General features: G+C 37.9%; 1 protein-coding gene across 3 annotated transcripts in view; it reads right to left on the minus strand.

Annotated features, from left to right (window-relative positions):
• The window catches only part of SCAPER (S-phase cyclin A associated protein in the ER), a 475,492-nt gene extending 449,367 nt beyond the window's left edge, over positions 1-26,125 (minus strand). For all 3 annotated transcript variants that reach the window (XM_036843858.1, XM_036843856.1, XM_036843857.1), the window contains exon 1: positions 26,083-26,125. The gene's annotated coding sequence lies outside the window, so the exon portion shown is untranslated. The remainder of the gene's footprint in view (positions 1-26,082) is intronic.
• Between the last annotated feature and the right edge of the window lie 346 nt (positions 26,126-26,471).

A 26,471-nucleotide genomic window follows, 5' to 3' on the forward strand; every position in this document is an offset into this window, starting at 1 on the left:
CAAGGAATTCATGGAAAAGACTCTGACAAGTACAGGTTTCTGGTAACTGACTATACTGCTGAACTGAATAAGCATTTTCAGGACTCTAATGGAAAACTGATGAACTCATAAAAGTGCTAACAAAAGATCAAGATGAAAAAAAAAATTAATTACATGGGACTGAGTGAACTGATGAGGATGATTGTAATTTTTGTGACTTTCTGTTTGAATAAAAAAAAAAATCCCACAAGGACTCAGAGGCAAAAAATATACAAATCAATTTTCACTGCAAAGCAAAGGAGCTGTTACAGTGGAGGATTACTGGACTGAATGTCAATATTATGACGTAGTATGAGTGTGTTTCGTGTTTGGCAATTGCAATCATTGTTGCTTTTGTTGTGGTCATCCATTTACAATGCTTGGTGTCAGTCTATTTATCTCTTGTAAAAATAAAAAAATAAAAAAAGAGACTTTGCTCACAATGTTCCTTTCTTCTCACCCTGTATGTATTCAAAGCCTATCAATTCTTCAAGGCCAACTCAAAAGTCATCTTCTTGAAGCCCATTTTGATATCCCCAGCTGACAGAGATCTTCTTCATCTGAATTCCCAGATCACTTCATCTGTGATCATTACCTCTAAAAAGTGGGGGAAAGTGTGATACAGTGGAAAAAGAGTATATAGGCACAGGAGTCAACCAAATCACTGGTCATGTGACCTTGAGAAGTCATTCAACCCTTTTGAGTATCGGTATTCCCACCTATAAAAATTAAGGCTAAGTTGTTTACCCAAGAGAATTTTTTCCACACAAAGACCTATATACAAATATTGAAAGCAGCTTTTTTCATAATATCTCCAAACTGGAAACAACCCAAATATCAAAAAGAAAAGAGATAATCCAATTGTGGCATAACTGTATAACAGAATAGAAAGCAGTACAAAGGAATGAACTGTTGATATATGCAATAAAATGGATATCACAGGCATTATGTTCAGAAAAAGAACCTGGACACAAAAGAATACTGAATTTATATCATTTATATCAAGTTTTAGAACATGCAAAACTAATCCTAGGTGAAAATATCAAAAGAGGGTTGCCTCAGTTGGAGGGGAAGGACTGGGAAGAAGTACAAGGCAACTTTCTGGGAAGATGGATTGCAGTAGTGGTTCCCAACTATATATAAATGTGTCAATACTCATTGAACTGCCCACTTAAAAAGTGGTCACAATTTTTGTGTGTAAATTATACCAATAAAATTGATTAAAGAAAAGGGCACACAGCTTAAGGGGAGAAAATGAAGGCTACCCTTAATTTATAAGGTTGTTCGGAGGATTAGATGAGAAACACTTCTACTGAAATCAGTATGGCACAGTGAGAAAGACTACACACTGATTTGGGACTGAATCTCAATTTAGCAAATTACTATAGCTACTAGTTACATAACCTTGGACAACTCATTAATCCCTCAGAACTTCAGTTTTCTCTTATGTAAAGAGAATAATATCTACTTTACAGAGTTAAATGGTAGCATACTAGAGTTTCCACCAGTTAAGACAATATCTGTTACATAACAAGTACCCCAATAGTTTTTTAAATAATACATAAAATCCAGCACATAATAGATGCTCAATTAGTGTTATACTCTTTTCCCCATTTTCCTTGGATGAGAATTTCCTCTTCTACTACATTTTAGGATCCTGAAGGACAGGATCAGCATCTCAGTGATCTTCTCTTTCCTCTACTTAAGATACTATCTAAAAAATGGTAGGCACTCAACAAAGATTTTGAAGGAAAGGAAGGAAGGAAGTAGGCTGGCTTGTTGATTAAGCAGAATTACCTCTTTTTCTTTTGGTCATTCCAAAATCAATTACTGAGCTTTTCAATAAAGACAGCTGTAGGCTAGATACCAATAATTTTTTTAAGGCAGACACAAATTTTATGTACTATATGATCCATATGCACTGGAAAACAGATTTGAAATAGACAAGAAGCAATGTGAAGTAAAGAATGGGTCTCTGAAGTCAGACCCAAATACATATCCCAAGACTGACACTTAAAAATCTATGTAACCCAGGACTTCCCTCGTGGCGCTGTGGTTAAGAATCTGCCTGTTTGTTCTTTGCTATTTTCCAGATTTTCTGAAATACAACTGGAGTACAATTACAACTTTAAAAGATTATAATGATATAAATTGAAATGTATTCAGGAGAGGAGATCAAGACAGCAGGATAGGAGGATGCTGAGCTCACCTCCCCCCAAGAACATATCAAAAAAAAAGAAAGAAACACATCAATTCTCTCAGAAAACAGACTGGAGACTGGCATAAAGACTCTTACATAACCAAGGCTGTAAAGAAAGATCCACACAGAGTCAGGAAAGAAGGGAAGAGAAGTGATCAGGTTGGGACCCACACCTGAAGGAGGGGACACAGAAGTGGGGGAATTACTTGGTTTTGGAGATCCTCTTTGGAAAGAGAGAGTTTTGAACCACATATTGGGCACTCCAGGCCCAGAGTCCGACACCAGAAAGACAAATCCCCTTCACTGGTTTGAAGACAAATGGGACTGGCAGGGGGGTTGTGAGAAACTTGAACTCCACTCATTAAGAGCATGCACATGCTTGCTTGTTCCCAAAACAAGGCAGAGGAAGCAGACTGAGACTGCCTGGGACTCTAGCTGCTTTCCACAACCACCCCAGTACACTCCCTGGCCTATCTTGCTCTGCCACACAGCTCCCCACTAGGGTGAAGGCTGCTGCTGCCAAGGAAAGTGCGCAGTTGTGGGGGATGGCGCCAGCTTGGACCCAGCTCTGCATCTGAATGGGGCAAGGGCAGCCATTACTGGCACTCCCAGAGGCAGCAGATTGGGAGTGGTCTGGACTGTGACTGTAAGGCCTGGACAGCCCCAGCGCATGCCCCAATCCACACTGAGTGCCCGCTCCAGCCCCTCTTGCTCCAGTGCAGCTCCACAACTACTGAAGCCCACATGCCTAGAGCCTGTGCTCCGTGACAAGAGAAGCCACTGCAGTGAGAGTCACATGCACTGCAACAAAGGGTAGCCCCCGCTCACCACAACTAGAGAAAGCCTGCATGCAGCAATGAAGACCCAATGCAGCCAAAAATAAATAAAATTTATTTTAAAAAATTTAAGAAAATTTGTATCAAGCAATTTTCCAACCTTAATAGTACGAAACTAGAATCAATTACAGGAAGAAAAATGAGAAAAAAACACAAGGGGACCAAACAACAGACTATTAAAAAAAAATTGATTAATGAAAAAATCAAAGAGGAAATCAAAAATTACCTTCAGATAGATGAAAATAAAAACACAACTCTCCAAAGTCTATGGGATGCAGCAAAAGCAGACCTAAGAGGGAAGTTTATAGCAATACAGACCTATGTCAGGGAACAAGAAAAATCTCAAATAAAAATCCTAACCTACCATCTATAGGAATTAGAAAAAGAAGAACAAAAAAGCCAAAAGTGAGCAGAAGAAAGGAAATAATAAAGATCAGAAAGGAAACAAATAAAACGGAGACCAAAAAAACAATAAAAAAGATCAATGAAACCAAGACCTGGTTTTCTGAAATGACAAACAAAATTTAAAGCCTTTAGCCAGGCTCATCAAGAAAAAAAGAGAGCAGACCCAAATAACAAAATAAGAAATTAAACAGGAGAAATTACATCTAATATCACAGAGATACAAAAAATCATAAGAGAATACTACAAGCAGTTATATGGTAACAAATTGGACAATACAGAAGAAATGGATAAATTTCTAGAAACATACAAACTTCCAAGATGGAATCAACAAGAAACGGATAATCTGAACAGACTGATAACTAGCAGTGAAACTGAATTAATAATTTAAAAAACTGACAGCAAACAAAAGTTCAGGGACTCACAGCTTCATAGGGAAATTCTACAAAACATATGAAGAAGGGCTAATACCTATCCTCAAACTATTCCAAAAAGTTGAAGAGGAGGAAACACTCCCAAATTCATCCTACAGTGCCATCATTTTGCTGATAACAAAAAGAGACATAGATACTCCAAAAAAAGAAAATTATGGGCCAATATCTCTGATGAATATAGATGCAAAAATGCTCAACAAAATATTAGCAAACTGACTTCAACCATATATAAAAAGAATCATACACATGATCAAGCAAGATTTATTCCAAGGATACAAGGACAGTTCGATATCTGCAAACCAACATAATATGCAACATTAACAAAAAGAAGAATAAAAATCACAATCATAAATGCAGAAAAAGTATCTGACAAAATTCAACATCCATTCATGACAAAAACTTTCATCAAAGCTGGTTTAGAAGGAACATATCTAAACATAATAAAGGCTATTTATGACAAATCCACAGCTAAGACCATACTCGATGAAAAGTTGAAAGTTTTTCCTCTAAAATCAGGAACAAGGATTCCCACCTTCACCACTTCTATTTAACAAAGTATTGTAAATCCTAGCCACAGCAACTGGACAAAAAAAAGAAATGAAACGCATCCAGATTGGAAGAAAAGAAGTAAAACTGTCCCTATTTGCAAATGACATGATGCTATATATAGAAACCCTGAAGTCCCAACCAAAAAACTATTAGAACTAAGAAGTGAATTCAGTAAAGATTCAGGATACAAGGCTAATATACAGAAATATGTTGCTGTTCTACACACTAATAATAAATTATCAGAGAAAGAAAAAAAAACCATTTAAAATCACATCAAAAAGAATAAAATATCTAGGAATAAACTTAACCCAGGAGGTGAAAGACCTATTCTCTGAAAACTATAAAATACTGATGAAGGAAACTGAAGATGATACAGAGAGATGGAAAGATGACCCATGTTTATGGATTGGAAGAATTAATATTGTTAATATGCCCATATCACCCAAAGCAATCTACATATTTAATGCAATCTCTATCAAAATACCCATGACATTTTTGCACAAAACTACAACTAAAAATCATTTGGAATCACAAAAGAAACTGAATAGCCAAGGCAATCTTTAGAAAAAAGAACAAATCTGAACTCACACTCCCTGACTTTAGACTACACTACAAAGTTACAGAAATCAAAACAATATGCCACTGACACAAAAACAGACACATACATATATCAGTGGAACAGAATAGGGAGCCCAGAAATAAACCCATGCACTTACAGTCAATTAATCTACAACAAAGGAGACAGGAATATATAATAGAAGAAAGCCAGTCTCTTCAATAACTGCTGCTGGGAAAACTGGATGGCTACATGTAAAAGAATGAAATTAGACCATTTTCTCACTTGAAATATAAAAATAAACTCAAAATGGATTAAAGACCTAAGTGTAAGACTGGAAACCATAAAACTCCTACAAGAAAACGCAGGCAGAATACTCTTTGATATAAACTGTAGCAATATTTTTTTGGATCTGCCTCCTAAGGCAAAGGAAACAAAAGGAAAAATAAGCAAATGGGACCTAATTTAACTTACTTGGGTAAACTATAATGTGTAGATTAATAAACATAAATAAGGGATGTGTGTGTCACAGTAGAGTATTTAAATACAACGGATTTCTGGGGAGCAATCCACGTGAATAAAAAAACCAATAGAGTGAGCAAGCACAGGAGTGACACCAAGAGCCCACATCAGGTTAAATGTCACCATTACATCAGGTTAAAAAGGCCATGTTCTCATTTCTCCCAAAAAGATACATAAATGGCTAATAAGAACATCAAAAGATGTTAAACATCATTAGTCATTAGTGAAATACAAATCACAACCTCACAACTACAATGAGATACCTCTTCACAACTACCAGGATGACTATAATCCAAAAGACAGACAAAACCACTGTTACAGAGGATGTGAAAAAACTGGAACCACCGGACACTGTGGATTGTGAATGCAATATAGTGCAGCTGGTTTTGTAAACATTCTGGCAGCTCCTAAAAAGGTTAAATACAGAGTTACAGTATAACCCAGCAATTCCACTCCTAGAAACATACCCAAGAGAAATGAAAATATAGCCCCACAAAAAAAAGCTTACACACAGATATTCATAGCAGCATTGTCCATAGAATTCAAAAAGTGAAACAAGCCAAATGACTATCAACTTATGAGTGAATAAATAAAATGTGGTACAGCCATAAAAGAAATGAAGTTCCTGGAAAAGTCAAAATTACCAAGACAGGAAAAACATCAATGGTTGCCAGGTATTCAAGGGAAAGGAGGAATGAATAGGCAGAGCACAGAGAATTTTTATGTCAGTGAAAGTACTCTGTATGATACTATAATGGTGGATACATGTCATTATACATTTGTCCTAACCCATGAAATGTACAACACCAAGACTAAACAGTAATGTAAACGATGGACTTTGGGTGACAATAATTCGTCAATGTACGTTCATCAATTGTAACCAATGTACCACTCTGGCTGGGGATGTTGATAATGGGGAGGCTATGCATAAGTGGAAACGGGGAGTACATGGGAAGTCTCTATATGTGCCTCATAATTTTGCTGCAATTCTAAAACTGCTCTAAGAAAAAAATTTTATTTAAAAAAAAAGAAAAAAGGTTTGGGAGGGTTCACATGGTGCTGCGGGAAGATCCTGAACTCACCTCCTCCTACAGACACAACAAATCTAAAACTACATATGGAATAACTTCCTTGGAAAGGGACATGAAAACTGGGTAAACAGAACCTCCACAACAAAAGGTAAAAGGACAACATCAAGACAGATAGGAGAGGCAGAGGATCAGAGAGGCAGAGATAGTTTCACCAAGGAAAACCCACCAACCAGCTGTGTCAATTCACAATCGGGAGGGACCACAAAGGTATGGATCTTTGCCCTGAAAAGTGAGGGATTTGAGCTCCACATCAAGCACTCCAACCCCTAGACGCTGCACAGGAGAGACGAGCCCCCAAACTGTCTTCAAATACCAATAGAAAATATGCCCAGGAAACCTACAGAACTTCAGAGAATGGACAAACCACTCTTAAAGGGCTCACAGGTAGACTTAACCCAAGAATCAGCATTAAAACACCTGATTAAAAAGCATGGACCCTAAGTAATAAGGACCCACTTACTATCTTGAAGCATCTGCCAGAGAGGCAGAATCCAATTAGAACATTCCCCAGGGATTGAGACACTGGCAGGAGACTTTTTTTTAAGATTTATTTTTTGAGGTAACCTGGTTTATAACATTATATAGTTTTGTGTATACAACATTGTATTTCTACTTTTGTATTCCCTACAGTGTGCTCACCACTAAAAATTTAGATTCCATGTGTCAACACACAGTTAATCTCCTTTACACATTTCACCCTACTCCTTTCTGTCCCTTCCCCTCTGGTAACCACTATTCTGTTCTCTTTATCCACATGTTTCTTTTGACTTGGTTTGTTTACTTATTTTTTGTTTGTTTTTATATTCCACATAAGTGAAATCTTACAGTTATTTGTCTTTCTCCATGTGACTTATTTCACTTAGCATAATACACTCAAGTTCCATCCATGTGGTTGTAAATGGCAAGATTTCATCTTTTTATGGCTGAGTAGTATTCCATTGTGTGTGTGTGTATACAAATACATATCCATATCCATATATGTAAGTATCACATCTTCTTTATCCATTCATCTGTTTGATGGACACTTAGGTTGTTTCCATGTCTTAGTGATTATAAATAATGCTGGGGGGACTTCCCTGGTGGCACAGTGGTTAAGAACCCACCTGCCAATGCAGGGGGCATGGGTTCGAGCCCTGGTCCAGGAAGATCCCACATGCCGTGGAGCAACTAAGCCCGTGCACCACAACTACTGAGCCTGCACTCTAGAGCCCACAATCCACAACTACTGAGCCCATGTGCTACAACTACTGAAGCCCACACGCCTACAGCCTGTGCTCCACTACAAGAGAAGCTACCGCAATGAGAAGCCCGTGCACTGCAATGAAAAAGGAGCCCCCGCTCACCACAACTACAGAAAGCCTGTGTGCAGCAACAAAGACCCAATGCAGCCAATAAATAAATAAATAAATAAAAATTTTTAAAAAGTGGGATAGCTGGATCATATGGTAGATCTATTCCTAATTTTTTGAAGAATCTCCATAACATCTTCCACAGTGGCTGCACCAATTTACAGTCCCACCAACAATGCATAAGGGTTCCCTTTTTTCCACATCCTCACCAACATTTGTTATTTCTTGGCTTTCTAAATAGTCATTCTAACAGGCATGAGGGGTATCTCGTTATAGTTTAGATTTGCACCTCCCTATTAATGATGTTGAACATCTCTTCATGTGCCTATTGCCCTCTGTATGTCTTCACTGGAAAAATGTCTATTCAGATCCTCTGCCCATTTTTTAATCAGGTTGTTGCTTTTTGTTATTAAGTTGTATGAGCTCTTTATATATTTTGGACACTAACCCCTTATCAGATACATCATTCACAAGTATCTTCTCCCCCTCAGTAGGTTGTCTTTGTTTTGCTGTTTCCTTTCCTGCACATAATATTTTTAGTTTGATGTAGTCCCATTTGTTTATTTTTGCTTTTGTTTCCCTTGCCTGAAGAGACAAATCTAGAAAGACATTGCTAAGACCAATGTCAAAGAGCATACTGCCTATGTTTTCTTCTGGAGTTTTATGGTTTCAGGTCTTACATTCAAATCATTAATCCATTTTGAGGTGATTTTTGTGTATGGTGTGAGCTAGTGATTTTTGTGTATGGTGTGAGCTAGAGTTTCATTTTTTTGCACGTGGCTGTCAAGTTTTCCTAGCACCATTTGTTGAAGAAGTCATCCTTTCTTCATTGTATGTTCTATGCTCCTTTGTCATAAATCAATTCTCCATATATGAGTGGGTTTATTTCTGGCCTCACAAATCTCTTCCACTGACCAGTTTATCTATTTTTCTGCCAATACCATGCTGTTTTGCTTACTATAGCTTTGTAATATAGTTTGAAATTAGGGAGTGTGATACCTCCAGCTTTGTTCTTTTTTCTCAGGATTGCCTTGGCTATTCAGTATCTTGTGGTTTCATGTAAATTTTAATATTATGTAAATTTTATAATTTTTGGCTCTATTTCTCTGAAAATTGTCCTTGGAATGTTGATAGGGATTGCACTGAATCTGTAGATTGCATTAGGTAATATGGACATTTTAACAATATTACTTCTTCCAATCCATAAGCATGGAATATCTATTTATTTATGTCTTCTTCAATTTCTTTCAACAATGTCTTCCATTTTTGAGTGTAAAGGTCTTTCAAATCCGTAGTTAAGTTTATTCCTACATATTTTATTCTTTCTGTTGTAATTTAAATAGGATTCTTTTCCTAATTTCTCTTCCTGCTAGCTCATTGCTAGCACATAGAAACACAACAAATTTTTGTATTTTGATTTTGTACCCTGCAACTTTACTGTATTTATTCTTTCTTTCTTTTTTTTTGGCCATGCAGCATGCAAAATCTTAGTTCCCCAACCAGGGATCAAACCTGTGACCCCCACAGTGGAAGCATGGAGCCCTAACAACTGGACCACCAGAGAATTCCCCTGTATTTATTATTTCTAATAGTTTTTTGGTGGAGTCTTTAAAGAGTTTTCTATTTATAAAATCATGTCATCTGCAAATAGTGGTGAGTTTACTTCTTTCCAATTTGGGTGTCTTCTACTTCTCTTTCTTGTCTAAGTGCTCTGGCTAGGACTTCCAATACTATGCTGAATAAGAGTGGCAAGAGTTGGCATCCTTGTCTTACCCCAATTTTAGAGAGATAGCTTTAAGTTTTTCACCATTAAGTATGATGTTATCTGAAGGTTTGTTTTATATATGGCCTTTATTATGTTGAGGTACATCCCTCTTATGTTGAGAGTTTTTATTATAAATTAGCATTAAATCTTGTCAAATGTTTTTTCTGCATCTATTGAGATAATCATATGATTTTTGGCCTTCATTTTGCTTATGTGGTATATCAAATTTATTGATTTGTAAATGTTGAATAAATCCCACTTGATTACAGTAAATGATCCTTTCAATGTACTGTTGAATTCAGTTTGCTGAATACTTTTTGCTGACTCAACAATACTTTGTTGCAGATTTTTGCTTGTATTGAAATGTTCATCAAAGATATTGGCCTGGAGATAGCCTCAACCACCAGAGGGCAGACAGCAGAAGCAAGAAAAACTACCATCCTGCAGCCTGTGGACCAAAAACCACAGTTACAGAAAGATAGACAAGATGAAAAGGCAGAGGGCTATGTACTAGATGAAGGAACAAGAAAAAACCCCAGAAAAACAACTCAATGAAGTGGAGATAGGCAACCTTCCAGAAAAAGAATTCAGAATAATGATAGTGAAGATGATCCAGGACCTCGGAATAAGAATGGAGGCAAAGATTGAGAAGATGCAAGAAATGATTAACAAAGACCTAGAAGAATTAAAGAACAAACAAACAGAGATGACCAATACAATAACTGAAATGAAAACTACACTAGAAGGAATCAATAGCAGAATAACTGAGGCAGAAGAACGGATAAGTGACCTGGAAGACAGAATGGTGGAATTCACTGCTGCGGAACAGACTAAAGAAAAAAGAATGAAAAGAAATGAAGACAGCCTAAGAGACCTCTGGGACAACATTAAACGCAACAACATTCGCATTATAGGGGTCCCAGAAGGAGAAGAGAGACAGAAAGGACCCAAGAAAATATTTGAAGAGATTATAGTCGAAAACTTCCCTAACATGGGAAAGGAAATAGCCACCCAAGTCCAGGAAGCACAGAGAGTCCCATACAGAATAAACCCAAGGAGAAACATGCCGAGACACATAGTAATCAAAGTGGCAAAAATTAAAGACAAAGAAAAATTATTGAAAGCAGCAAGGGAAAAATGACAAATAACATACAAGGGAACTCCCATAAGGTTAACAGCTGATTTCTCAGCAGAAACTCTACAAGCCAGAAGGGAGTGGCATGATATACTTAAAGTGATGAAAGGGAAGAACCTACAACCAAGATTACTCTACCCAGCAAGGATCTCATTTAGATTTGATGGAGAAATCAAAAGCTTTACAGACAAGCAAAAGCTAAGAGAATTCAGCACCACCAAACCAGCTCTACAACAAATGCTAAAGGAACTTCTCTAAGTGGGAAACACAAGAGAAGAAAAGGACCTACAAAAACAAACCCAAAACAATTAAGAAAATGGTCATAGGAACATACATATCGATAATTACCTTAAACGTGAATGGATTAAATGCCCCAACCAAAAGACATAGCCTGGCTGAATGGATACAAAAACAAGACCCATATATATGCTGTCTACAAGAGACCCACTTTAGACCTAGGGACACATACAGACTGAAAGTGAGGGGATGGAAAAAGATATTCCATGCAAATGGAAATCAAAAGAAAGCTGGAGTAGCTATACTCATATCAGATAAAATAGACTTTAAAATAAAGAATGTTACAAGAGACAAGGAAGGACACTACATAATGATCCAGGGATCAATCCAAGAAGAAGATATAACAATTATAAATATATATGCACCCAACATAGGAGCACCTCAATACATAAGGCAACTGCTAACAGCTATAAAAGAGGAAATCGACAGTAACACAGTAATAGTGGGGGACTTTAACACCTCACTTACACCAATGGACAGATCATCCAAAATGAAAATAAACAAGGAAACAGAAGCTTTAAATGACACAATAGACCAGATAGATTTAATTGATATATATAGGACATTCCATCCAAAAACAGCAGATTACACCTTCTTCTCAAGTGCGCACGGAACATTCTCCAGGATAGATCACATCTTGGGTCACAAATCAAGCCTCAGTAAATTTAAGAAAATTGAAATCATATCAAGCATCTTTTCTGACCACAACGCTATGAGATTAGAAATGAATTACAGGGAAAAAAACGTAAAAAGGACAAACACATGGAGGCTAAACAATACGTTACTAAATAACCAAGAGATCACTGAAGAAATCAAAGAGGAAATCAAAAAATACCTAGAGACAAATGACAATGAAAACACGACAACCCAAAACCTATGGGATGCAGCAAAAGCAGTTCTAAGAGGGAAGTTTATAGCTATACAAGCCTACCTAAAGAAACAAGAAAAATCTCAAGTAAACAATCTAACCTTACACCTAAAGAAACTAGAGAAAGAAGAACAAACAAAACCCAAAGTTAGCAGAAGGAAAGAAATCATAAAGATCAGAGCAGAAATAAATGAAATAGAAACAAAGAAAACAATAGCAAAGATCAATAAAACTAAAAGTTGGTTCTTTGAGAAGATAAACAAAATTGATAAGCCATTAGCCAGACTCATCAAGAAAAAGAGGGAGAGGACTCAAATCAATAAAATCAGAAATGAAAAAGGAGAAGTTACAACAGACACCGCAGAAATACAAAGCATCCTAAGAGACTACTACAAGCAACTCTATGCCAATAAAATGGACAACATGGAAGAAATGGACAAATTCTTAGAAAGGTATAACCTTCCAAGACTGAACCAGGAAGAAACAGAAAATATGAACAGACCAATCACAAGTAATGAAATTGAAACTGTGAATAAAAATCTTCCAACAAAAAAAAGTCCAGGACCAGATGGCTTCACAGATGAATTCTATCAAACATTTAGAGAAGAGCTAACACCCATCCTTCTCAAACTCTTCCAAAAAATTGCAGAGGAAGGAACACTCCCAAACTCATTCTATGAGGCCACCATCACCCTGATACCAAAACCAGACAAAGACACTACAAAAAAAGAAAATTACAGACCAATATCACTGATGAATATAGATGCAAAAATCCTCAACAAAATACTAGCAAACAGAATCCAACAACACATTAAAAGGATCATACACCACGATCAAGTGGGATTTATCCCAGGGATGCAAGGATTCTTCAATATACGCAAATCAATCAATGTGATACACCATATTAACAAATTGAAGAATAAAAACCATATGATCATCTCAATAGATGCAGAAAAAGCTTTTGACAAAATTCAACACCCATTTCTGATAAAAACTCTCCAGAAAGTGGGCATAGAGGGAACCTACCTCAACATAATAAAGGCCATATATGACAAACCCACAGCAAACATCATTCTCAATGGTGAAAAACTGAAAGCATTTCCTCTAAGATCAGGAACGAGACAAGGATGTCCACTCTCACCACTATTATTCAACATAGTTCTGGAAGTCCTAGCCACGGCAATCAGAGAAGAAAAAGAAATAAAAGGAATACAAATTGGAAAAGAAGAAGTAAAACTGTCACTGTTTGCGGATGACATGATACTATACATAGAGAATCCTAAAACTGCCACCAGAAAACTACTAGAGCTAATCAATGAATATGGTAAAGTTGCAGGATACAAAATTAATGCACAGAAATCTCTTGTATTCCTATACACTAATGATGAAAAATCTGAAAGAGAAATTAAGGAAACACTCCCATTTACCATTGCAACAAAAAGAATAAAATACCTAGGAATAAACCTACCTAGGGAGACAAAAGACCTGTATGCAGAAAACTATAAGACACTGATGAAAGAAATTAAAGATGATACCAACAGATGGAGAGATATACCATGTTCTTGGATTGGAAGAATCAACATTGTGAAAATGAGTATACTACCCAAAGCAATCTACAGATTCAATGCAATCCCTATCAAATTACCAATGGCAGTTTTTACGGAGCTAGAACAAATCATCTTAAAATTTGTATGGAGACACAAAAGACCCCGAATAGCCAAAGCAGTCTTGAGGGAAAAAAATGGAGCTGGAGGAATCAGACTCCCTGACTTCAGACTATACTACAAAGCTACAGTAATCAAGACAATATGGTACTGGCACAAAAACAGAAACATAGATCAATGGAACAAGATAGAAAGCCCAGAGATTAACCCACGCACCTATGATCAGCTAATCTATGACAAAGGAGGCAAGGATATACAATGGAGAAAACACAGTCTCTTCAATAAGTGGTGCTGGGAAAACTGGACAGCTACATGTAAAAGAATGAAATTAGAATACTCCCTAACACCATACACAAAAATAAACTCAAAATGGATTAGAGACCTGAATGTTAGACTGGACACTATAAAACTCTTAGAGGAAAACATAGGAAGAACACTCTTTGACATAAATCACAGCAAGATCTTTTTTGATCCACCTCCTAGAGTAATGGAAATAAAAACAAAAATAAACAAGTGGGACCTAATGAAACTTCAAAGCTTTTGCACAGCAAAGGAAACCATAAACAAGACGAAAAGACAACCCTCAGAATGGGAGAAAATATTTGCAAATGAATCAACGGACAAAGGATTAATCTCCAAAATATATAAACAGCTCATTCAGCTCAATATTAAAGAAACAAACACCCCAATCCAAAAATGGGCAGAAGACCTAAATAGACATTTCTCCAAAGAAGACATACAGACGGCCCCGAAGCACATGAAAAGATGCTCAACATCACTAATTATTAGAGAAATGCAAATCAAAACTACAATGAGGTATCACCTCACTCTTGTTAGAATGGGCATCATCAGAAAATCTACAAACAACAAATGCTGGAGAGGCTGTGGAGAAAAGGGAACCCTCTTGCACTGTTGGTGGGAATGTAAATTGATACAGCCACTATGGAGAACAATATGGAGGTTCCTTAAAAAACTAAAAATAGAATTACCATATGACCCAGCAATCCCACTACTGGGCATATACCCAGAGAAAAGCGTAATTCAAAAAGACACATGCACCCGAATGTTCATTGCAGCACTATTTACAATAGGCAGGTCATGGAAGCAACCTAAATGCCCATCAACAGACGAATGGATAAAGAAGATGTGGTACATATATACAATGGAATATTACTCAGCTATAAAAAGGAACGAAATTGAGTCATTTGTTGAGACGTGGATGGATCTAGAGACTGTCATACAGAGTGAAGTAAGTCAGAAAGAGAAAAACAAATATCGTATATTAATGCATGTATGTGGAACCTAGAAAAATGGTACAGATGAGCCGGTTTGCAGGGCAGAAGTTGAGACACAGATGTAGAGAATGGACATATGGACACCAAGGGGGGAAAACTGCGGTGGGGTGGGGATGGTGGTGTGCTGAATTGGGCGATTGGGATTGACATGTATACACTGATGTGTATAAAATTGATGCCTAATAAGAACCTGCAGTATAAAAAAACAAACAAAACAACTAATACTAAACTTTCATTGGGTTATTTGTATGGAAATATGTTAATATAAATGTTTCAGACATTACATGAAATTTCTAAAAATCTTATATTTGTATGTGTATGGAAATATGTATGGAAATATGTTAATATAAATGTTTCAGACATTAAAAAAAAAAAAAAAGATATTGGCCTGTAATTTACTTTGTTTGGTATCAAGGTGATATTGGCCTCACAAAGTGAGTTAGGAAGTGTTGGTGGGAGCCATTTTTGTGATGTCAGGCTACCTTGCTAATGCCAGCGCTGGCAGGCATGCATTTGAAATTCACCATGTAACCTGTTAGTGCCAGTGGCCATGCCCCACTTAGAGCTCTGCCTACCCCTGTGCCTAAGCCAGGCCTCATAGCCAGCTGAGTGATAGCCCTGCGCATCAGTGCCCCACAGTCACTGTGGCCCTGCCACAATAGAAGGCCCATGCAGTCCACCTAGGAACACCTCTTGAGCACCTGGCTCTGGTGGGCAGGCAGAATTACACTTTTGAGCCCCACAGGACATCTAAATAAGGCCACTCCTTCAGGATTGGGAAACAGCTGATACAGCTAATACATAGAAGCAAACACAGAGACTTAGGCAAAATGAGGAAACAGAGAAATATGTTCCAACTGAAAAACCAAGGGAAAAAGCCTCAAGAAAAGAACTAAATGATAGAGAGATAAACAATCTACTTGATAAAGAGTTAAAAGTAATGTCATAAAAATGCTCACCAGGGACTTCCCTGGTGGTGCAGTGGTTACGAATCCACTTGCCAATGCAGGTGGCATAGGTTCAAGCCCTGGTCCAGGAAGATCCCACATGCCGTGGAGCAACTAAGCCTGTGCGCCACAACCACTGAGCCCACGTGCCACAACTAATGAAGCCTGCGCACCTAGAGCCCATGCTCCGCAACAAGAGGAGCCACCGCAACAAAGAGTAGCCCCCGCTCGCCACACTAGAGAAAGCCCGTGTGCAGCAACAAAGACCCAATGCAGCCAAAAATAGTAATAATAATAATAAAATGCTCACCAAACTTGGAAGAATGGAAAAACACAGTGAGACCTTCAACAAAAAGAAGACATAAGAAAAGTACCAAATAGAAATTATAACTGAACTGAAAAATACACTACAGGGTATCAACAGCAGACTTGATGAGGTAGAACCAATCAGCAAGCTGGAAGACTAAAGAATGGAATTCACCCAGACATAGCAGCAAAATGAAGAAAGAATTTTAAAAAGTGAAGATATGATAAGGGACCTTTTGGACAACATCAAGCAGCATAGCATTCACATTATAGGGGTCCCAGAAGAAGAAGAGACAGAGAAAGGGCCAAAAAAAATTATTTAAATAGTGGCTCAGAAATTCCTTAATCTAGGGAAGGAAACAGACATCCAGGTCCAGGAAGCCCCAAGAGTTCCAAATAAGGTGAATCGGAAGAGATACATAACAAGACACATTATGATTAAAATGCTGAAAGTTAAAGGTAAAGAGAAAATCCTAAAAGCAGCAAGAGAATAACAACTTTTTACATAGAAGGGAAACCCCAAAAGGCTATCAGCAGATTTTTCAGCAGAAACTTCACAGGCCAGAAGGGAATGGCATAACATATTCAAAGTAAAGAGAAAAAACTTCCAACCAAGAATGCTCTACACAGCAAGGTTATCCTTTAGAATTCAGTAAGACATCAAGAGATTCCCAGAGAAGCAAAAGCTAAAGGAACTCATCATCACTATACTGGCCCTAAAAGAAATATTAAAGGGACTTCTTTAAGCTGAAAAGAAATGGCACTAATTAATAAGAAAATTTACGGAAGGAAACATCACACTGGAAAAGGTAAATAAATAACAAAGGTAGTGGATCAATCACTCAGAAAGCAAGCATGAAAATTAAAAGACAAAAAGTAATAAAATCGGGCTTCCCTGGTGGCGCAGTGGTTGAGAATCTGCCTGCCAATGCAGGGGACACGGGTTCGAGCCCTGGTCTGGGAAGATCCCACATGCCGCGGAGCAACTGGGCCCGTGAGCCACAATTACGGAGCCTGCGCGTCCGGAGCCTGTGCTCTGCAACAAGAGAGGCCGCTTTAGTGAGAGGCCCACGCACCGCGATAAAGAGTGGCCCCTGCTTGCCACAACTAGAGAAAGCCCTCGCACAGAAACGAAGACCCAACACAGCCATAAATAAATAAATTAATTAATTTTTTTACAAAAAGTAATAAAATCAACTATAACTGCAATTAGTTAAGAGATACACAAAATAAGATGTAAAATGTGTCATCAAAGTATAAAATATTGGGGGTAGTAAAAAGATAAACCTTTGGAATTTGTTCAAATTTAAGTTGCTACCAACCCAATACATAGTACTAATTACATAGTAAGTAGGATATTATATGTGAACTTCATAGTAACAACAACAAAAAAACTTATAGTAAATACACAAAAGAAAATGAGAAAGGAATCTAAACATAACTCTAAAGAAAACCACCAACACACAAGGGAAGAGAGAAAGAAAATAAGCAACAGAGAGGAACTACAATAACATCCAGTAAACAGTTAACAAAATGGCAATAAGTACCCATCAATAATTACTTTAAACATAAATGGACTAAATTCACAAAACAAAAGACACAGAGTAGCTGAAGGGATTTAAAAAAAAAAACCCATCTATATGCTGTCTACAAGAGACTCACTTCAGAAGAAAGAACACACACAGACTGAAAGTAAAAGGATGGAAAAAGATATTCCATGTAAATAGAAATGAAAAGAAAGCTGGAATAATTATAATCATAACAGACAAACTTTAAAACAAAGATGGTATTAAAAGACAAAGACATTATATAAGGATAAAGGGGTCAATCCAGCAAGACAGTATAACATTTCTAAATGTACATGTACCTAACAGGGGAGAACCAAAATATATAAGGCAAATATTAACAGACTTAAAGGGAGAAATGGAAAGCAATACAATAATAGTAGGGGAATTTAACACCCCACTTACATCAATGGAGAGATCATCCAGACAGAAAATCAATATGGAAACATCAGATTTAAACAACAAATTATACTAAGTAGATTTAATAGATAAATAGAGTACATTCCATCAAAAGCAACTGATTACACATTCTTCTCAAGTGCACATGGAACACTCTCCAGGACAGATCACATGTTAGGTCACAAAACAAGTCTCAATAAAGTCAAGGAGACTGAAATCATGTCAAGTATCTTCTGCAACCAAATAGTATGAAACTAGAAATCAATTGCAAGGGGAAAAAATGGGAAAAACCACAGAAACATGGAGAGTAAAACAACATGTTACTTAACAACCAATGGGTCACTGAAGAAATCAAAGGAGAATTTAATACCCAGAGACAAATGAAAACAGAAATGTGATATACCTAATTCAGTGGGATGAAGTAAAAGCAGTTCTAAGAGGGAAGTTCATAGCAATACAAGCCTACCTTAAGGAATAAGAAAAATCCCAAATAAACAATCTAACCTAACACCTAAATGAACTAGAAAAAGAAGAACAAATGAAGTTCCAAATTAGTAGAAGGAAATAATAAAGATAGGGAGGAGACAAATAAAATAGAAATTAAAACAATAAAAACAGAAAAGATCAATGAAACTAAGTACTGGTTCTTTGAAAAGATAAACAAATTCAACAAACTTTTAGCCAGACTAACCAAGAAAAAAAGGAGGAGGACTCAAATTAAATCATAAATGAAAGAGGAGATGTTAAAATTGATACCTCAGAAATACAAAGGATCAAAAGAGACTACTATAAATAATTATACACCAACAAATTTGACAACCTAGAAGAAATGGATGAATTCCCAGAAATATATAATCTTCCAAGACAATCAGGAAAAAATAGAAAATCTGAATAGACAGATTTCTAGTAAGGAGTCTGACACAGAAATAAAAAAACCTTCCAACAAACAAAAGTCCATGGCCAAATGGCACCACTGGTGAATTCTACAAAACAGTCAAAGAAGATTTAACACCTATCCTTTTCAAACTCTTCCAAAAAACTGAGGAGGAGGAAAACCTAAACACATTTTATGAAGCCAGCATTACCTTGATACTAAAACCAGACAAGGACATGACCAAAAAAACAAAAAAAAATTTACAGGTCAATATCTTTGATAAACACAGATAAAAAAATCCTCAACAAAACATTAGCAAACGGTGTCCAACAATACAATAAAAGGATCATACACCAAATACACCACAATCAAGTGGGATTTATTCCATGGTCACAAGGATGGTTCAAAATTCACAAATCAATAAATGTGATACATCACAATAACAAAAGGAAGGATAAATATCACATGATCATTTTGATAGATGCAGAAAAGCATTTGACAAAAGTCAACATCCCCTTATGATAAAAACTCTCTACAAAGTGGGTACAGAGCAAACATACCTCAACATAATAAAGGCTACATACAACAAACCTACAGCTAACACACTGAACAGTGAAAAGTTTAAAACTTTTCATCTAAGAACAGGAACAAGACAAGAATGCCCACCTTCACCACTCTTATTCAACATGGTATTGGAAATCCTAGCCACAGCAATTAGGCAAGAAAAAGAAATAAAAGGCATCCAAAATGGAAAGGAAGAAGTAAAACTGTCACTATTTGTAGATGGCATGATACTATACATAGAAAACCCTGAAGACTCCACCAAAAACTGTTAAGACCAATAAATGAATTCAGTAAAGTTGCAGGATACAAAATCAATACACAGAAATCTGTGGTATTTCTACACAATAATAAACTATCAGAAAGAGAAATTAAAAAAACATTCCCATTTATAACTGCATCAAAAAGAATAAAATACCTACGAATAAATTTAACCAAGGAGACGAAAGACCTGTAAACTGAAAACTATATAAGACACTGGTGAAAGAAAATGAAGAAGGCACAAATAAATGGAAGGATGCTCCATGCTCATGGATTGGAAGAATTAATATTGTTAAAATGTCCATACGACCCAATGTGATCTACAGATTCAATGCAATCCCTATCAAAATTCGAATGGCAAAATTTACAGAACTAAAACAAACAATTCCAAAATTTGTATGGAACCACAAACAATCCTGAATAGCCAAAACAATCCTGAGAAAGAAGAAGAAAGCTAGAGGTATCATGCTCCCTGATTTCAAACTATACTACAAAGCTACAGCAATCAAAACAGTGTGGTATTGCCACAGAAACAGAGAGATCAGTGGAACAGAATTCACAGTCCAGAAATAAACCCACTCATATATGGACAATTAATTTACAACAAAGGAGCAAAGGATTGTCTCTTCAATAAATGGTGGTTGGGAAACTGGACAGTCACACACACAAAAATGAAACTAGACCACCATCTTACACCATACACAAAAATTAACTCAAAATAGATAAAAGGCTTGAATGTAAGATCTGAAACCATAAAACTCTTAGAAGAAAACATAGGCAGTAACCTCACTGATCAGTCTTTAGATGTTTTTGTGGATCTGACTCCAAAGGCAAGGAAAACAAAAGCAAAAATAAACAAATGGGACTACATCAAACTGAAAAGTTTATGCACAGCAAAGGAAACCATCAATAAAACAAAAAGGCAACCTACCAAATGGGAGAAGATATTTGCAAATGATATATCTGATAAGGGGTTAATATCCAAAACATATAAAGAACTCATACAACTCAACAACAACAGAAAAAACTCAATTTAAAAATGGGCAGAGGATCTGAATAGACATTTTTCCAGAAAAGAAATACAGATAGCCAACAGGCACATGAAAAAAAATGTCCAACATCACTAATTATCAGAGAAATGCAAATCAAAACCATAATGAGATATCCCCTCATGCCTGTTGGAATGGCCATTATCAAAAAAAGCAAGAAATAACAAATGTTGGAGAGGATGCCGAGAAAAGAGAACTCTTATACACTATTGGTGGGACTGTAAATTGGTGCAGCCACTACGGAAAACACTATGGAGATTCCTCAAAAAATTAAGAATAAAACTATCATTTAACCCAGCTATTCCACCTCCAGGTATTTATTGGGAGAACAAGAAAACACTATTTTAAAAAGATACATGCACCTCTACGTTCATTGCAGCATTATTCACAATAGCCAAGGTAAGGAAACCACCTAAGTCTCCATTGATGGATGAGTGGATAAAGAAGATGCGATATACATAAACAATGGAATACTATTCAGTAACAGAAAAGAATGAAATCCTATCATTCTCAACAACATGGATTGACCATGAAGGTATTATGATAGGTGAAATACATTAGAAGGAGAAAGAGAAAAAACTGTATGATTTCACTCATATGTGGAATGAAAAAAACCCCAAACAAACAAAATAAAACAACGACAAACTCACAGATACAGAGAACAAATTAGTAGTTACCAGAGGGGTAGGGGATTGGTGGGGGGAGGGGGGGAAGTGGACGAAGGAGGGGGCAACTACATGGTGATAGATGCTAACTAGAGTTGTGGTGGTGGTCACTTCATAGTGTATACAGATGGTAACTTATAATGCTGTACACCTGAAACTTATATTTTAAAAAAAGGAATAAGGTGCTGATACATGCTACAACATGGATGAACCTTGTAAATGTTACATTAAATGGAAAAAGTCAGACACAAAAAACCACATACTGCATGATTCTATTTGCCAAAATAAGCAAATTCATAGAGAAAGAAAGTAGATTAGTAGTTGCCCGGGGCAGAGGTAGGGAGTAGGATGGAAAAGTGGGGAGGGAAGCCAAGAATAGGGAATGAATGCTAATAGTTATGGGGCTTCTTAGTGGGATACTGAAATGTTCTAAAATTGATTGTGGTGATGGTTGCACAATTCCATGAATACACTAAAAACCACTGAAGTGTACACTTTAATGATTGAATTTAATCGTATGTTAAATATCTCAATAAAGCTGTTTTTTAAAAATAGAACTTACAATTTCCAAAATTTCAATCAGTTACTAGTTTCATGATATTTGCCATAACTACCATCCATACTATTATCTACAAAACATTTTTCTATAAAAAGAACTACATTTTTACTTAAATTTTAAAAGAAAATTTATAACACTAACCTAAATGAAAAATCAGCTAATATAAAAAAATGGATATGGCAATATATTGGCAGTGCTACTCAAATTAAATTTGAGAACCCAGGCTATGGCAAAACAATGGCCACGCAGAAAATAGAGCACAAAAAACAAAACAAGTCAGTAAACAGGGAATGAACACTAGGACTAACTGGCCCCAACATTTCTGAACAAGCTGCTGCCTGTGATGAACTGAGGTCTCACTTGTCCTACCCTGCCCTGCAGTCCCAGAATGTAGAGACACCTGAGAGGGCTAGAGATAAAAATGTGAAGACTGGCTCAAGTGCCAGGAAAGGCTTCTCTCTTCTCTGAGTTCGGGCACCAGGTTCTGAAAAGGCAAGAATCAAATGGCAGGCCCAAAATAGTGAGAAGCCTGCTAGTAGCACTATTCTAAAAACTATAGGCCCAATTAACTGAAGTCAGGACAGTACATCTATGAATTGTCTCATGTTTGTCAATAAATTCTAGAAAAATCGGGATTTCAATCAGTTCCTCTCCAATGTTCATAAAATCTATCACCCATGTTTTTGCTTTTTCTGAAATATAAGAAAATCTTAGTATTTACCTTTCTGAGACTGGTACTTAAACAATGCTGATGTCCGCATACTCCAAAACTATCAGTAATTTTTCACGTGTGTCCTAATGGAAAGTAAGTGTATTACAGTAAAATAAGTAGTATTTTGAAGAGCAACACAGACATTTCATAATTCCAAGTTGTTTAATGAGGTTTTCAATTCTGATCACACCTATATTTACTACCATGAATACATCAAGTAAAAGGCATTTATTTTCTCCCATGAACCTGGCATGCCTCTTTGAAAATATCAAAATTACTTCTCTTTCCAATAGTATATTAAAAGCTGGCTTGACACATACAGAAATCTTTACAAATGAAATATGATGTCTGAGATTTGCTTCAAAACAATGGGGAGTGATAGCTTTTATGGGACAAGACTGCCCATGCATAGGTAATTGCTGAAATAAATTGGTTACAGCAATTAATTTTTCCATTCTCTCCACTTCACACGTTTTCAAAATATATAATAAACTTAGTACTTTAAGAAGTTATGGGACTTCCCTGGTGGCACAGTGGTTAAGAATCCACCTGCCAATGCAGGGGACACGGGTTCCAGCCCTGGTCCGGGAATATTCCACATGCTGCGGAGCAACTAAGCCCATGCGCCACAACTACTGAGCCTGCACTCTAGAGCCCATGAGCCACAACTACTGAGCCCGCGCGCCACAACTACTGAAGCCTGGGCACCTAGAGCCCGTGCTCCACAACAAGAGAAGCCATCTCAATGAGAAGCCAGCGCACCGCAACAAAGAGTAGCCTCCGCTCACTGCAACTAGAGAAAGCCCACCTGCAGCAACGAAGACCCAATGCAGCCACAAATAAATAAATAAATAAACATACATTTTAAAAAAAGAAGTTATCATTAAAAAGTAGTAATTATTTTAGCAAAGCTTCATGAAATCTTTAGTGTTTCATGTCACAGAGGGGAAAATCTGCCTATAAATCATTTCCTTCTAATATTTTTTTAAGGTTGTCTCCACCAATGGACTGTAGATCTTTTGCTTATATTCCATAAGACTTATTGCCAAAGCCAAACACATTTGTGAAAAAGGTTACCATCCCAGCATAAAACTGGAAACAGATTTCTATTAGTGACTTATTTTGTTATACGTGCCATTTGCCGTTTTCACTTCTACAATTTCAGAAATGCCAATTTCACAATGGATATTAGATTGCACCATTAAAGAAAATTCTATTTAACTTTCCACTAAACACCACCATCACTTTCTAAGTCTTTAAAGAATGTTCCCATGTGATTCCCAAAGAATTTTTACTTCTCCTTTAAACTAGGTTGGGTTGTGGTTGGGTATGAAGGTGAAAGAAAAGACAAAATCTCAAGCCCCTTCATCTTATCTTTAAAACATTAAAGTGGTTAAATGAAGGAATTAATAAAGTCAATATCAAATCAACATTTTAGTGATGCTTAAATATCTATGAAGCTGTAAGGACAAATATTTTTGAAGTCTATGTTTAAAACACTAGATCCTTTGGAGACCAATCAACAAATTATTCATAACTGCATTTATATAGCAACACTGATTATGCTTCCATGCATAATCCACCAGGTAGATTGACCTAAACCACCAGGGTTTAGAGAATTTTACAGAATAAAGAATGGCAGCTCAATGGAGTGGAGAGAAAGAAGGAAAGGAGCATACATTTGCTGAGTGCTTACTATGGGCCAGGAGCAGTTCTAAATGCTTTACAGACACCTCATTTACTTGCTATCAACAAATTTATGAGGTGGATAATAATATCTATATTTTATAGATGAGGAAACCAAGACTCAGAAAAATTAATCTGTCCAAGGACAAGTAGGAGAGCTGGGATTCAAACTCAGATCAGTTTGCCTTCAAGGCCATCATACCACACTTCCTCCCACAAAGACACCTTTCCAAATCATATTAAAAATTACTTGATTAATTAAAATATTAATTCCTTAGTGGATATTATTCAGATCATTTCAATATGCAGCATAAATCAATCTGCACCACCACATTTTTAGGAAAAGTCATAGTTACACGGAAAAAAAAAAAAAAAAAATACAAGGGCCAGAGCATCAATATAAACCAGACAGGGACACTGGTCAGAATACCAACCTTAGGTCTGAAAACTTAATTCCAGATGAACCATTCACCAATGGGTGATCTGGAGCAAGTAATGACCTCAGTTTCCCCACTGGTAAAATGGACATAACGCTTATCCCATCCTTCCACCTCGGATTGTTTATGAGGATGAAATTAATGTTGGTGAAATCAATATATAAACTGTAACAAACTATAATACACATAAGGAACTACTATCTATTCAGTAAGATGACTATACTGAACAGCTATTTTCATATTAGAACAACTTAGCACAAACAGAATGAGGAATACAGTTCACCAACGACAGGAAGCTGCTCTCAGGCGGGCGGGCCCCACCTCAGCGAGAGCCACTTGACAGCAGCAGGTGCTGCTTGGAGGACCAGTTTTCTGCCTGCTTTCAAACAATCCCGTCCCTCACTGGTAGGGGAGGGAAGGCGGGAATAAGGTGCTGGGAAGGGAGCACTAAAAGAGGCAGAAGTCTGGGTTCTACTACACCCAGGTGCCAGGCCCTGGTTAAACTCTTTACCCCTCCAGGCCTCAGTTTATGCATTTGTAAGATGGAGAGACCTTTCCCGCCCTGCTTCCCGGGCAGAGCTAACACCCGAGTCACTGTGCAGGGAAAGCGTGGTAAACCCCGCTGAGAATGAGATGATGACGATCACCTGTCAAATGAAAGGCTGGGAGGGCGGCTCCTCAGCTAGCCCTTCGCAGTTTAGATATTCCAGAAGCCTTGGACCGGGCCGCCCCTCTAGGGAGTAAAGCAGCCCCCATGTCCACCTCTCGGCCCGCGGGGTGCGCGCAGTCCCCTGTCGCTCACACCCCCAGCTGAGTCCACAGGGCAGGCCCAGAGCCTGCCCACCCCCGCCCCCAGGCCTCCTCAGAGGACCCCAGGGCCCTCCCGAGTAGCCGCGGCTCCCCTCCCCCAGCAGTGTTCCCTGCCCTTCTCCGCTCCCACTCCCAGGTGAGGGGAGGGGGTGAAAGGGCGTACCCCTCCGCCATTTTGTCCCCTTGGCCCCCGCTAAGCATTCCGCCGGCCCGCACCCCAGCCCAGGCCCGCCCAGCTCTGTGCAACGCGCGCCCCTCGCGGACACTCACCCCTGACCGCCCTGCGCAGTTCGGCGCGGCTCCGAGCGTCCCGCCGGGAAAGGGGCGGGGCGGGGGCGGGGCGGCTGCAGAGGGGCGGGGCGGCTGGCCGCTGCACCACGTGACTTCCAGCTGCGGCCGCGCCTCTCCCCGCTCCACTCTCCGCAGTCCGCGCGCAAGCGCAGCCCGGTTCCCGCCGATGGGCCGCCGAAGTGGGAGGCAGGGCGTGGGCTCGCTTCGTGGCCCGGGCGCTGCTGCTTGTAGGTGGCTGTTCCCCCCACTAGGCTGCGATTGCACGCGCTTTTGGCCACACGGTTCTCTCTGTCTCTCGGAATCAGCCCCTTCCCCCTGCCTGCCTTATCACCACAGTCTGTCCCATAGATAAAGAACCTAGAAGTCCG

Source organism: Balaenoptera musculus, chromosome 2, assembly GCF_009873245.2.
Source record: "Balaenoptera musculus isolate JJ_BM4_2016_0621 chromosome 2, mBalMus1.pri.v3, whole genome shotgun sequence".
NCBI lineage: Eukaryota > Metazoa > Chordata > Mammalia > Artiodactyla > Balaenopteridae > Balaenoptera > Balaenoptera musculus.